Here is a 14,663-nt window from a genome sequence, read left to right on the forward strand (position 1 = left end):
AATTTTCAAGTGGAAACTGAATAAACATATAGCTGGAATGATTTAGGAAAGCCTGAACTCGCAGGGGGTTGGGCCCGATGGCCCTTGAGGTCTCTTCCAACTCTACCATTCTATGATTCTATGAGCACGGTAAAGGGTATTATGGCCAAACACCTACACTTTGGTTTCATCTGTCCAATTTCATTGTTCGAGAAGTCTTGTAGTGAAACTCTGCAAACGTTAGCCATGTTCTTTTTAGAAAGAAGAGGCTTTGTTATGACAACCCTTCCAAATAAGCCATACATGGTCATTCTTTTTCTAATTGTGCTATCGTGAACTTGAAAATTGCACATGCTGAGGCCTTTAGAGTCTGAGCTCTAACTCATAAGGGAGCTTCACACGCTGCGACATCGCTAACGATATATCTTCGGGGTCACGTCGTTAGTGACGCACATCCGACGCCGTTAGCGACATCGCAGCGTGTGACACCAAAGAGCGACGATCAACGATCACAAAATCGTTCAAAAACGGTGATCGTTGACACGTCGCTCATTTCCTTAATATCGCTGCTGCCTCAGGTGCGATGTTGTTCGTCGTTCCTCTTGCACCACACATCGCTATGTGTGATACCGCAAGAGTGACGAGCATCTCCTTACCTGCGTCCACCGCCATGCGGATGGAAGGAGGTGGGTGGGATGTTACATCCCACTCATCTCCGCCCCTCCGTTTCTATTGGCCGGCCGCTTAGTGGCGCCGCAGTGACATCACTATGACGCCGAACACACCTTCCCTTGAGGGAGGGATTGTTCGGCGGTCACAACGACGTCGCTGACAAGGTATGTGCGTGAGACGCTGCCGTAGCGATAATGTTCGCTACGGCAGCGAGCACCAAATGTCGCACAAACGACGGGGGCAGGTGCTATCTCACTCGACATTGCTAGCAATCGCTAGCGATGTCGCAGCGTGTAAAGCACCCTATAGGGTTTTTGCAATTTCTCTGATCATTGCATCAGCTGACCTTGAGGTGAATTTTCCAGCATGTCCACCCTAGGTAAAATTGTTAGCCATGTTGAATGTTTTCTATTTGTGAATAATCTTTCTTACTGTAGAATGATGGAGTCTAAATTGTTTGGAAATATCCTTATAGTATCTGAACCACTGACAAATGTTGTATAGAGTAGTAGTTATCAAAAACACCACTATTAGATCTACTCTTATAAAATCGTTTATTATAATCAGCCCCGGACCCAGGGAAAGCAAGAGCAATTATCTTTTGTTCATTATTGTTTATTCAATACTGAATGCTCCAATACTCAATGGTCCTGTTTGCACCCCATCATGTACGACACGTATGTGCCAATTAGGTGCGCCCTCTCTATGAAGTAACGCTATGCATATATTCCGTGACACCAGTGTTTTTTGGAACTGTATGGAACGCAAGTTTGCGCTCCATAATCATTATCTCCGCCCCTATGCGACATTACCCCGCCCAGACGTGGAACGCTATGCGCTCCACTGTGGGATCCAGAACATCCTCTAGTACCGCCCCTGGCAAGTCACCTGACTTACATAATATGTGATGCATAGCGATATATTTATCGCTATGCGCACCATGTGTACACCATATTACTTCCCTTAGTACAGCCACTGGCAGGTCACCTAACCTACGAATGTATGTGACACATGGCGATGGATTTATCGCGATGCATTTAAACTACACAATCCATTACATCCCTCAGTACCGCCCCCGGCAAGTCACCTGACCTGAGAGGCATGTGACATACAGGGATACATCACTTCCGGCCGACGGTGCAGTGACACATAGCGGTACGTCACATCCGGCCAACGGGGCACTTCCGGTGTACGGGCGGGACCTTCAATCCTGCCCGGAAAAGGTTTAAATACCTTATCCGGAAGTATGGAACTGACAGGAACAAGCAGACGTGGTGGTCTCCCTGACATCCTCCCCTGGCATCTTCCCTTGGCATCCTCCCTTGGCATCCTTGGACCGTGGGCTCCCAGCGTACATAGAGTGTTTTCCACTCGGGACTAACAGTCCTTGCTGGTTGAGCCCACAGTATGGTAAGTGATCTGCCTGCCTAAGATTGAAGTATTATTTGCTGGGTCTCATGCAAATTTTCAGGGATCTCTTGAGCACAGATACCAATCCTGTCCTCAGTTTGTATGGGACAGGACCCTATATAACTGCAATATAGCTCCAAACCTAGTTTTTAGGCCTTCTATGCAATTCATTTTTCATGCTCCCTGTCTGGCAATGTCCATGGGATTTGTGAGGAAAATACCTCACATGAATACGGGACCCTCGTTGTGTCTACAGGGAATACATACCTGGAATCTACAAGCTATCACAGTTCCCTCATGGGCTTCCTTCTGCTGCTTCCTTAAAAGAATTACTCCATATGTATCATTATATAAGGCCCTTTACTGTCATTAATGCATGTACTGAGCACTATGACGTGAGCCTATCTATATGACATACAAAATATGTACTGGATTATGCACTGTGCCCCCTGTATCTGTATCTCTGGAATCTAAGAATACGGTACATGAATACAGGTTATCTTTTCTGTTACAGGGAATATACACTCGGAGTCTACAGGTAGCCATAGTCCCATGACAGACCTCCCCTCTTTGCCTCCTTACAGGTAGACCAATTACATGTACCACTGTGTATCTTAATCTATGCATGTATTGAGCATTATTCAGCGAGCCTAACTGTATGATGTAATAATTGGTTACAGGAGAAAAGAATAAACCCTGCACACGGTCTGAACGCAGGCGACTAGGGACCTTTGCACCCGTTTGTCTACACCTATATATGAACTGCTCCCTACAGGTAAAATGCCCTGCCAAGTCTGGCTTCTCACTGAGATGTGTGGGTGAGAATTATGAGGACATCCAGTAATGTAGTATACTTTTCCTATAGGCAAAAACCAGTGATCAGCCACATCCGGAGGAGCTGTATTCTCCAAATCCTATAGATCAATTTGTTTGTCTGGTCGTCAAAAGGTATTCGCTACCCAGTTCATGTAAAATCTGATAGATGGGATATAGGCTCAAACATACCTTATATTTGTTCACAGGACCTATATTTGATCCAGACACTTAGTGATAACCTGAACATTAGGAATGGATCTAACTCCCTGGCTACAATAGACAAACCCGTTATACCTGTACTTTCAACCACGGAGAGTCAAGGTAAAAGATAGATAGCCTCATGCCGATAAGACCCTTTCCAACTCTATCACGAGTATGAGATATGATATATAATGCATCACACAATGGATATTCATTGCCTTTTTTGACATACAGGCATTATCCGATGGGAAGTTGTAACCACTATTTGGTTTGGAGATAGTCTCCCTGGCATCCTTTAAGAACACAAGTACTTTATCACAGGGATCTACTACCTTGTAAGTTATCTTGAGGGCTATGGCCTCATAAAGACTGCAGTCTAAAGAATATTCATATTAATACCCATTTACTTATTTATGCATCATTTATTTTCAGGTGTCATTCTTTCCAAGGAGTGATTCCTCTATATATCCCCTGATGATCCCCTATACTGCGTTAATTTGGTGGTGGTAACCCCCGCTAGAGATGAGCAAGGACGGTGAGACTGACATACATCTACAACGCTAATATAGGCTCAATCAAAGTGAAGCAATCTAACTTATGAGGGAGAGTCACAGCATATACTAAGCAGTATCACTCTGACAGTGACGAATTTATACCCCTACTTCACTTATTCAGCAACATTGTCTGGGGCTGTCCCTAGGCGAGGGCACTGTTTGTCTGACACCTGCACCTGATCTGTATGTTTATATGTTTCTATGCCTATGAAATATTTATGAGAAGAAAAATATCCTTATAGCCCTTCTCCTATTGATGGTGAGCAACAATTTGTTCTCGGCACAGTGGCTCAGTGGTTAGCACTGCAGTCTTGCAGCGCTGGGGTCCTGGGTTCAATATCCCATCAAGGACAACATCTGCAAGGAGTTTGTATGTTCTCCCCGTGTTTGCGTGGTTTTCCTCTGCGGTCTCCAGTTTCCTCCCACACTCCAAAGACATACAGATAGGGAATTTACATTGTGAGCCCCAATGGGAACAGTGTGTCCAATGTATGTAAAGCGCTGTGGAATCAATAGCGCTATATAAATAAATATTATTATTATATTTTTTAAGATCATTGCTGATGTCTTATCTCCTTACCATAGTGATATCACACCTGAATGCTTAGAACCAGGAAATTTCCAAAATTTCTGCTTTGATAGAGGTGATCACACTTGCTGATGAAGAATTAATCAGGACATTTGATTAGCACCATTTGGCTGCAACGTACCCTCCTAATTAATATAGAAACGGTAAGGGTGTTAATTTTTACACTGCTACTATATTTTTACCTATTTTTTTGTTAAAAAAATAAGGACACGGTTTTATTTTGTCATATGTTGTTGTTCATGTGATGTTGCATTTCCCAATTTTAAGACCATCTAATGACCATATATTTATTTATTATGGACTCCTTATGAGTAAAGCTAAGGAGTTCAAACTGGGTGTGTTTCTTAAAGCTTCTTTCAGGTCTCCACGTCTCCACGTCTCCACGTGGTGTCCTTTTCACACGTCCCGGAGACAGTTCACATGAATACTAATTAAAGTCAAGAGAGATCTTCACACTTCTGTGTTTTCATAAGGACACTGTGTCCAAGGTATTTTTTTTGCAATTTCAATGTCTTTAGAATTTTTTTTCCAGTTTTTCCAGTGCATCATATGATAAAATGAATGGTGTCATTCAAAAGTACAACTTGTCCTGCATAAAAAGAATACCTCATACGGTTATGTGGAAGTAAAAATAAAGAGATTTGGCTCTTGGAAGAAGGAGAAAATAGAATGTAAATAGATACCTCTTAATGATGGGCAAACGTGCTCGCCAATGTTTGGTACTCATTCGCGCATCGGGGTGGTGGGGTACTTGCAGAGCTCAGCTGAGTATTGTGGGTGCTCTGATGTTTCGTCCGTGAAACAATGGTCACAATGTACAGACTTGCTTAAGTGCATGATGTGTGCAGACACCTCAGGGAGAGACATTCGCAGTCTCTGAATGGCTCTTAATACTGGGTTAAAGCAACTTTTTCGGATGTAGTGTATTAAAAGAAAAAAAAAAAACCTTCTCCCAGCTCCCCCTCAGAAATGTTCTCTGTCTGTCTGGCTCATGCGCACGTTGCATCCTGACTAGTGCAGAAATAAATGCACCCTCTGGCAGACTTGACGCTGCGTGTTGACAAAAAGAATGCATCCAAAACGCATGTATTTTGGATGCATTGTGCATGCATTTTACATGCATTTTGGATGCATTTTTTGTCAGTGCGGTCCCCCAGCTCTGCTACATGCTCGCTGACAGCAGACACAGACAGAGCCGGGCAATGAGAACGAACGCGGATGATCTGCACCCAACTTCATTGTCATCTCGCGGTTCTGTCTCTGTGTGCTGTCATGAACTCAGATGAACGTCCAAGGTTAGTGCCAGGACACAGGAGTCCGCAGCAGTTACGTCAGAGCTTCATCCGATTTCACTGACATCGCGCGTCTCTCTCTCTCTCTGTGTCGCAGCCTGATTTGCGGTCACACGTGAAGGACTCACCTGAGATCGCAAATCCCCTGAGTGATTGCAGTGAGCCGCGTGAACAGCTGTGCTTTCACTCAGCTTACTCGCGGCCACAGCTGCAGTGCTCCACCTGAGAGCGGTGGCCGCGAGTAGGCTCAGTGACAGCACAGTTGATCGCACGACTCACTTCAGTTGCTGCATGGAGCTCACAGGAGCGGCGGTGTTCTTCTGCCGCTCCTGTCAGTTTCCGATGTAGCAGAGCTGAAAGCGTCGTGGGACCTTGTGTGGATTATGTCGGATCTGGAGGTGTTTTTGAGGGGTTAATAAAGTGGTGAAAGAGGGTGTTTTTTTGTCTTTCATTACAAATAAAGGATTTTTTGGATGTGTGTGTGTTTATTTACTTTAACTTACAGGTTAATCATGGAAGGTATCTCGGGGAGACGCCTGCCATGATTAACCTAGGACTTAGTGGCAGCTATGGGCTGCTGTCATTAACTCCTTATTACACCGTTTGCCACCACACCAGGGCAATTCGGGATGAGACGGGTAGAGTCCCAGGACTGTCGCATCCAATGGTGGGGCAATTCCGGGCGACTGCTGGCTGATATTGTTAGGCTGGGGGGCTCCCCATAACGTGGGGCTCCCCATCCTGAGAATACCAGCCTTCAGCCATGTGGCTTTACCCTGGCTGGTATCCAAATTGGGGGGGACCGCATGTCGGTTTTTTAAAATTATTTATTTATTTTACTGCTTGATATAGACACGCCCACCAACGGCTGTGATTGGTTGCAGTAAGATAGTTGTCACTCAGTGTGGGGGCATGTCTGACTGCAACCAATCATAGGCGCCGGTGGGCGGGGGAAGCAGGGAATACGAGATTGAATAATTAGCGGCCAGCATTTTCAAAAGAGGAGAAGCCGCCACAGTGTGAACGCCGTGCAGTGCAGCGCCGGTGATCATGGATCGGTGCGTATGAGAGAGGGGGTGGGAGGGAGAGACCGACATGGACAGAGAGAGAGAGACCGAAAGAACTGCATTTGTTATGTTAAAAAAGCATGCGGATCGCCACAAAAATACAGTGCAAACGCACTGCTTAGCATTTTGGTAGCGTTTTTCTAAAACTCAATGATTTCAATTGGTGTAGAATGCTGCCAATACGCTCAAAAGAATTAACATGCTGCTCTTTTAAATGCAGAGATTTTGACAAATTTTTTACAATCAAAACGCTGCGTTTCAAAAAGCATCGTGCGCATGAATTTTGCATGATTCTCATAGACTTTGCTGGGGAAGCAGAACACATACATTTTGACAATGTGACGCTGTAGCTTAAAATAATGCAGAAACGCAAAAAAAAAATGCAAAGTGCGCATGAGCCCTTATTCGAGTTGAGCACTTTCAGAGTGTCTCAATGCCAATAGGTGTAGCATAGCTCTTGCTGCGGACATATCGCACATGAACACTATGGTGTGCGTAGGGGTTAATACATAATTTGGTAAAGGTATGTGTTAAGGGAAATGATGTGTGTTTAGGATGACTGTACACTGTAACAAAGCTAAATGCACAGGAGTGACTGATATATAACCTTTATGTACTCATACTACACCTCTTAGTTTGCAGTAATAGGTTCTTTTACATAAGCATTTAGCATCCATTTACAATATTAACATCAAACAGTTCTGCAGCTGTGAATCAGTTTACTTTATCCATATTGTGTCTTGCCCTTACTGTAAATTGTGAGTATGATGAACTCAGAAACATCATTAAAGTTTTGTCTGTCCCCATTAGGAATACTATATGTACAATGTGTACTATCTTTACAAGTTGCAGGCAGGAACTCTATTTGGGGCTCCAAGGAGGCGCAGTTTTTCTTGACTATCTAATGTGTGCACCTAACCATTTTTTGTGGCATCAAAACCGCTGCGTTTCTGGCTGCTAAAAACGCACAAAAACGCATAATGCATCAAAAAACGCATGTGTTTTCAGCGCGATTTAGTGCGTTTTTGCTGTGTTTTTGTTCACTGTGTTTTATGCGTTTTTTTATCAGTGAACAATGCCAAAGCTGTCATTTCCTTCATCAATCTGTTCTCCTTCATTCTCCACTAGTGTATGCAGGAGAGCAGACAGCAGCTGCAGAAATACAAATCTCAGCATGCTCCATCCAGGACTGTATGCTGGAGGGAGAGGAAGGGGGAGCAGAAGTTCTACAAGGCTCAGCATACTCCATCCAATAGTGTATGCAGGAGAGCAGACAGCAGCTGCAGAACTACAAGGCTCAGCATGCTCCATCTAGTACTGTATGCTGGAGGGAGAGGCAGGGGGAGCAGAACTACAAGGCTCAGCATGCTCCATCCAAGACTGTATGCAGGAGTTATTTGCCCAAAAACGTAAAACGTAAAAAAAAAATCATGTGGGCTTCGCCATATTTTTGTATGCTAGACAGGTACCGCAGGCAGGTACAGCTGCCCCCAACCCCCAGCTGATTATTTGTACCCGGCTGGGAACCAAAAATATAGGGAAGCCCTTTTTTTTTTATTATTTCATGAATTTTATGAGATAATTAAAAAAAAAAAATGATGTGGGCTTCGCCCAATTTTTGTGTCCGGCCAGGTACAACTAGGCAGCTGGGGATTGGAATCCGCAGTGCAGGCTGCCCAAGCTTTATGGGCACCCCCGCTGCAAATTGCAGTCTGCAGCTGCCCCAGAAAATGGTGCTTTCATAGAAGCGCCATCTTCTGACGCTGTATCCAACTCTTCCAGTGGTCCTGGTGCCGGGTGGCTCGCTGGGTAATAATGGGGTTAAGGCTAGCTGTGTATTATCAGCTGGCCCTAAGCCCGAAATTCATGGTGTCACGCCAATATTAGGCATGGCCACCATGAATTTCTAGCAAAGATAAAAAAAAACACACAGAAACATATTTTTATTAGAAATAAAACACAACACAATTAGTGACTATCTTTATTGAACTAAAGAACACCCCCCCTCCGCAGTTATCCTGGGACAAGGGTCCCGAGATGTCCAATCCGGAACCAATATCATCTGATCGGTTTGCCGGAAAAAAGGCAAAGCTATCAGATATGTCAGGTTCAAGGACGTGAATCACATGACACATCAGCTGATTGTATAAAAGCAGTTTATACAATCAGCTGATGCATCTGTAGAAAAAAAAATACACACTTCTGTGAAGGCTCCCATCTGATCGCTGCAGGACCCGCCGGTAATCAGCTGATGCGGTCACCTGACAGCATTAGCTGATAGTTTATCTGGACTTATACTGTCAGCTGATGCCATTAGGTGACTGCATCAGCTCATCCTTGAGCGATCGGATGTGTCCCGGGAGTCTGCAGACAGGTGAGTATGATATTTTTTTTTCTACTGTTCACTTTTGATTTCGCAACTGCTTCCACCTCCCGTCCGGACATGGCGCTGGATGGGAGGTGGAAGCAGGGGTGGCGGTACTGGGAGGATTCACTCTTCTGTGTTTACCAACACAAGGAATCCTCTTCCTGTACACGTCACTGTATTAACCATCCCTTGCATTTATAGCTGCGTTTTTAGTCAAAGAAACGCAGCTATATTTGCAATTTGCGTTTTGCATTGCGTTTTTGAACATCTCATTGAACTCAATGGGTGAAAAATGCAGTGAAAAACACAGGAATAATTGACATGCTGCGTTTTTGTGGGCACCACAAAACGCAGCTGAAAAAAATGTTGTGTGCAGACAGCAACAATGAAAACTCATAGATTTTGCTGGTGAAGCAAAGTCATGCAGTTTTCTGAACAAAAGCGCACCCGAAAAACGCGGTAAAAAAGGCCTAGTGCGCACATAGCCTAAAAGAAAAGGGATTTTTTTTTTGTGCATTTTCACTGTTGAGCCTAAACATAAGTTTGTGGAAGTGGACAGTTAAGCTGATTACCCCACAAGTGTGAAAAGGACAACATAGTGTTCCAGCAGGACAACGACCAGAAGCACACAGTGAAATAGGGGAAGAAATAGTTCAATGACAATGAAATATGGGTGCTGGATTTGTCCCCACAGGCCCCAGACCGCAACCCAATAGAGCAGTTCTGGTCAGAGTTGAGGAAAAAGCTGTATACATACCCAAGTGAGCTTCCCAGTATGCACCAACATTGGGAGCGTGTAGAAGAGACCTGGGATCAGATTTTGGTCGAGACATGCTTGAATCTGATCAAGATCATTCAGACAGGATTCAGAGAGTGTTCAAAGCCAAAGATGGATTTACAACAACACAGTAACGTGACAAGAATCTGCATAACTAATCATATGCTAAATGCTTGTAAGTCAAATCTATGTATGAGATAGCTAAGATGATTGTGAAAATAATGAGAGCAGTCTTACGCTCGAAGCTGTAGTGGATGATTAGATATGGAGCCTGAAAGTCAAAAGTTCAAAACACTGTTACCCTTTTGCTTGATAGTGTATGTACCAGAATTGTGGGTTTGTTGTTGGGCTATGTGCATGTATGTAGCAGAGATGTATGTGTGGAACCCCAGTGGTCATGGGAGCCACAGTAGCGTTGCTCTCCTTCCAAGGGGCGATGCTATGCTTGGAAGCAGTGGGGAGGTTGCCATGCTAGGTAAGTCTACATACCACACTTCCTAACTCAGGCCAGGAGGGGGAGCTCAAGACCCGGTTAGGGAGAGCTTCCTTGTGCATTCTGGCCTGGGGAGGGGTTAGAACACTCTCGCAAACACACACCAAAAGTGAAACTAACAGAACAGTTTATTAGAGCAGTGCATGCGGTCGCTGAGAAGAGCTGTGAGATATAGCCCTCTCAGGACCTAGCGCAGGAACAGGTCTATGGGGCCCTAGGCTGTGTGAGTGCTTAAGCTCCATCAGTAAAGCCCAGAGGGCAGGTGATTTCACATCCCCTGGCCCAAAGAAAGCCCAAAAGTGCAGCAGCACGATAGAGCCCGGGACCGCAGCTAAGCAGACGGTGCCCCCCGGCAGGCTCTCACTGCCCGCTATTAGGGAAGGACAGACAAAGACAATTTAGAAAAGGGTCACTGTAGGGCTCCAAGCCACAGAGACCTGTACACTAAAGCGCTACCAGGAAGGCCTCCAACCACCTAGCAGGGTGAATCTCCTCGCTGCTCCCAGGCTGACTGGACCACCATCATCTCTGGAGCAGACTTCCAGACCTGTAACAAGAACTGACCAGTAAAGGTAAAGGAAACTACAGCCCTGTGTTGTCCAGTTATTACCAGTGTCCTCAGTCCTGCACCCCAACGTTACAACACTATAGACTACTACCACCACCATCCTCCCTGGGGCACAGCTCTGCCTGTGGAGAGCTGAACTATCCAAGCTGCGTTGTCATCCGCCCTAGCAGAGAAGTCCCGCAGCGGCGGCTAATACTGGCCGCGCACCACAGGTGGTGTCACAAACCACTACCCCCATCATCCCCATCCCCAGCCTTTTATTGACACCCGGGGTCACGGAACCGGACAAAGCCACCGCGGCGTCCTAGGAGAAGCACCGCGGCCCAGTGACGAGTAACACCCGACTCCGTGGGCGCGTCATACAGTGCCTACAAGTAGTATTCAACCCCCTGCAGATTTAGCAGGTTTACACATTCGGAATTAACTTGGCATTGTGACATTTGGACTGTAGATCAGCCTGGAAGTGTGAAATGCACTGCAGCAAAAAAGAATGTTATTTCTTTTTATTTATTTTTTTTAAAAATTGTGAAAAGTTTATTCCGTGGGTCATTTATTATTCAACCCCTCAAACCACAAGAATTCTGTTTGGTTCCCCTAAAGTATTAAGAAATATTTCAGGCACAAAGAACAATGAGCTTCACATGTTTGGATTAATTATCTCTTTTTCCAGCTTTTTTTGACTAATTAAGACCCTCCCCAAACTTGTGAACAGCACTCATACTTGGTCAACATGGGAAAGACAAAGGAGCATTCCAAGGCCATCAGAGACAAGATCGTGGAGGGTCACAAGGCTGGCAAGGGGTACAAAACCCTTTCCAAGGAGTTGGGCCTACCTGTCTCCACTGTTGGGAGCATCATCCGGAAGTGGAAGGCTTATGGAACTACTGTTAGCCTTCCACGGCCTGGACAGCCTTTGAAAGTTTCCACCCGTGCCGAGGCCAGGCTTGTCCGAAGAGTCAAGGCTAACCCAAGGACAACAAGGAAGGAGCTCCGGGAAGATCTCATGGCAGTGGGGACATTGGTTTCAGTCAATACCATAAGTAACGTACTCCACCGCAATGGTCTCCGTTCCAGACGAGCCCGTAAGGTACCTTTACTTTCAAAGCGTCATGTCAAGGCTCGTCTACAGTTTGCTCATGATCACTTGGAGGACTCTGAGACAGACTGGTTCAAGGTTCTCTGGTCTGATGAGACCAAGATCGAGATCTTTGGTGCCAACCACACACGTGACGTTTGGAGACTGGATGTCACTGCATACGACCCCAAGAATACCATCCCTACAGTCAAGCATGGTGGTGGCAGCATCATGCTGTGGGGCTGTTTCTCAGCCAAGGGGCCTGGCCATCTGGTTCGCATCCATGGGAAGATGGATAGCATGGCCTACCTGGAGATTTTGGCCAAGAACCTCCGCTCCTCCATCAAGGATCTTAACAAGACAACGACCCAAAGCACACAGCCAAGAAAACCAAGGCCTGGTTCAAGAGGGAAAAAATCAAGGTGTTGCAGTGGCCTAGTCAGTCTCCTGACCTTAACCCAATTGAAAACTTGTGGAAGGAGCTCAAGATTAAAGTCCACATGAGACACCCAAAGAACCTAGATAACTTGGAGAAGATCTGCATGGAAGAGTGGGCCAAGATAACTTCAGAGACCTGTGCCGGCCTGATCAGGTCTTATAAAAGCTTGGGCACCCTTCACTGTGGATTCCAATCCCCAGCTGCTTAGTTGTACCCGGCTGGACACCAAAATTAGGCGAAGCTTACGTCATTTTTTTTTTAAATTATTTCATGAAATTCATGAAATAATTAAAAATAAAAGGGCTTCTCTATATTTTTGGTTCCCAGCCGGGTACAAATAGGCAGCTGGGGGTTGGGGGCAGCCCGTACCTGCCTGCTGTACCCGGCTAGCATACAAAAATATGGTGAAGCCCATGTCATTTTTTTTTCTTTTTGGGTACAAAACTGAATACAGTCCTGGATGGAGGATGCTGAGCCTTGTAGTTCTGCAGCTGCTGTCTGCTCTCCTGCATACACTAGTAAATGGAGGATGCTGAGCCTTGTAGTTCTGCAGCTGCTGTCTGCTCTCCTGCATACACTAGTGAATGAAGGATGCTGAGGCTTGTAGTTCTGCAGCTGCTGTCTGCTCTCCTGCATACACTAGTGAATGGAGGATGCTGAGCCTTGTAGTTCTGCAGCTGCTGTCTGCTCTCCTGCATACACTAGTGAATGGAGGATGCTGAGCCTTGTAGTTCTGCAGCTGCTGTCTGCTCTCCTGCATACACTAGTGAATGGAGGATGCTGAGCCTTGTAGTTCTGCAGCTGCTGTCTGCTCTCCTGCATACAATGAACATTTTGAATAAGGAAATGACATCAGACCTTTTTTTTTTTTTCATCAACAATCTTTAATGGCATTGTGCACTGATTAAAAACGCAGTGAGCATAAATGCAGCAAAAAACGCACCAAATTGCGGCAAAAACGTGACATGCAGCACCGCAGGTGACAGAGCAGAGCAAGTTGGTGACATGCTCTGCTCTGACACATAGTGTGCTGCATGTCACTGTATCCACTCTGGGACTTGTTGTGCAGGTGACCGGATGATACATGTCACGAACTTGCTCCACTCTGTGACTTCTGCTGCATTGTTCCAACTGTATACACTCTCACCTGAACAAGTCTCAGAGTGGGGCAGTTAGTGACATGTATCATCCGGTCACCTGCACAACAAGTCCCAGAGTGGTGAAAGATAGTGACATGCAGCACACTATGTGTCAGAGCAGAGCATGTCACTGTCTCCACTCTGGGACTTGTTGTGCAGGTGACCGGATGATACATGTCACTAACTGCCCCACTCTGTGATTTCTGCTGCATAGTACCAACTGTATACACTCTCACGTGCACAACAAGTCCCATAGTGGAGACAGTTAGTGACATGTAGCATCCGGTCACCTGCACAACAAGTACCAGAGTGGAGAAAGATAGTGACATGCAGCACACTATGTGTCAGAGCAGAGCATGTCACTGTCTCCACTCCGCTGACCTCACAGCCCGTACACGCTGCGATGGATGCAGGGGGACACAGAACAAGTAATCGGCCGACACTGGAGTCATCTGATTACTTGGGATGAATGAGAAGTAAAATGCTCTGGTGCTCGATGGGCGAAGCCCATGCCGATTTTTTTTTTTTAAAAAATTCATTAAAAATAAAAAAACAAAAAAATCACATTGTTTGTGGGCTCCCGCTGCATTTTCTATTGCTAAGGGTAACCAAAGCAGCTACTGGCTGCTAGCCCCCGCTGCTTGGTGTTACTTTCACTGGCAATAGAAATGCAGGGAAGCATTTTTTTTTTTATAAAGGTTTTTCCCTGAAAACGTTTTTAAGAAAATGACGTGGGCTTCGCCATATTTTTGTATGCTAGCCAGGTACAGCAGGCAGCTACGGGCTGCCCCCAACCCCAGCTGCCTAGTTGTACCCGGCTGGGAACCAAAAATATAGAGAAGCCCTTTTTTTTCATGAATTTCATGAAATAATTAAAAAAAAAAAATGATGTGGGCTTCGCCAAATTTTTGAGTCCAGCCAGGTACAACTAGGCAGTTGGGGATTGGAATCCACAGTGCAGGGTGCCCAAACTTTCTGGGCCCCCCACTGCGAATTGCAGTCCACAGCTGCCCCAGAAAATGGCGCTTTCACAGAAGCGCCAACTTCAGGCGCTGTATCCAACTCTTCCAGTGGCCCTGGTGGCAGGTGGCACGCTGGGTAATAAGGGGTTAATACCAGCTATGTTTTACCAGCTGGTATAAAGCCCGAGATTCTTAATGTCAGGCCAAGTTTAACCTGGCCATTAAGAATCTCCAACAAACGGTTTAAAAAAAAAAAAAAGA

General features: G+C 45.6%; 1 long non-coding RNA gene across 1 annotated transcript; it reads left to right on the top strand.

Annotated features, from left to right (window-relative positions):
* Positions 1 to 3,099: 3,099 nt before the first annotated feature.
* On the top strand, positions 3,100 to 3,607 carry LOC142295247 (uncharacterized). The gene is made up of 3 exons (XR_012751397.1): positions 3,100 to 3,198; positions 3,313 to 3,413; positions 3,511 to 3,607. It is a non-coding gene; the product is annotated as an uncharacterized LOC142295247 (long non-coding RNA).
* The last annotated feature ends 11,056 nt before the right edge of the window (positions 3,608 to 14,663 follow it).

The sequence above is a fragment of the Anomaloglossus baeobatrachus genome, chromosome 3, assembly GCF_048569485.1.
Source record: "Anomaloglossus baeobatrachus isolate aAnoBae1 chromosome 3, aAnoBae1.hap1, whole genome shotgun sequence".
Taxonomy (NCBI): domain Eukaryota; kingdom Metazoa; phylum Chordata; class Amphibia; order Anura; family Aromobatidae; genus Anomaloglossus; species Anomaloglossus baeobatrachus.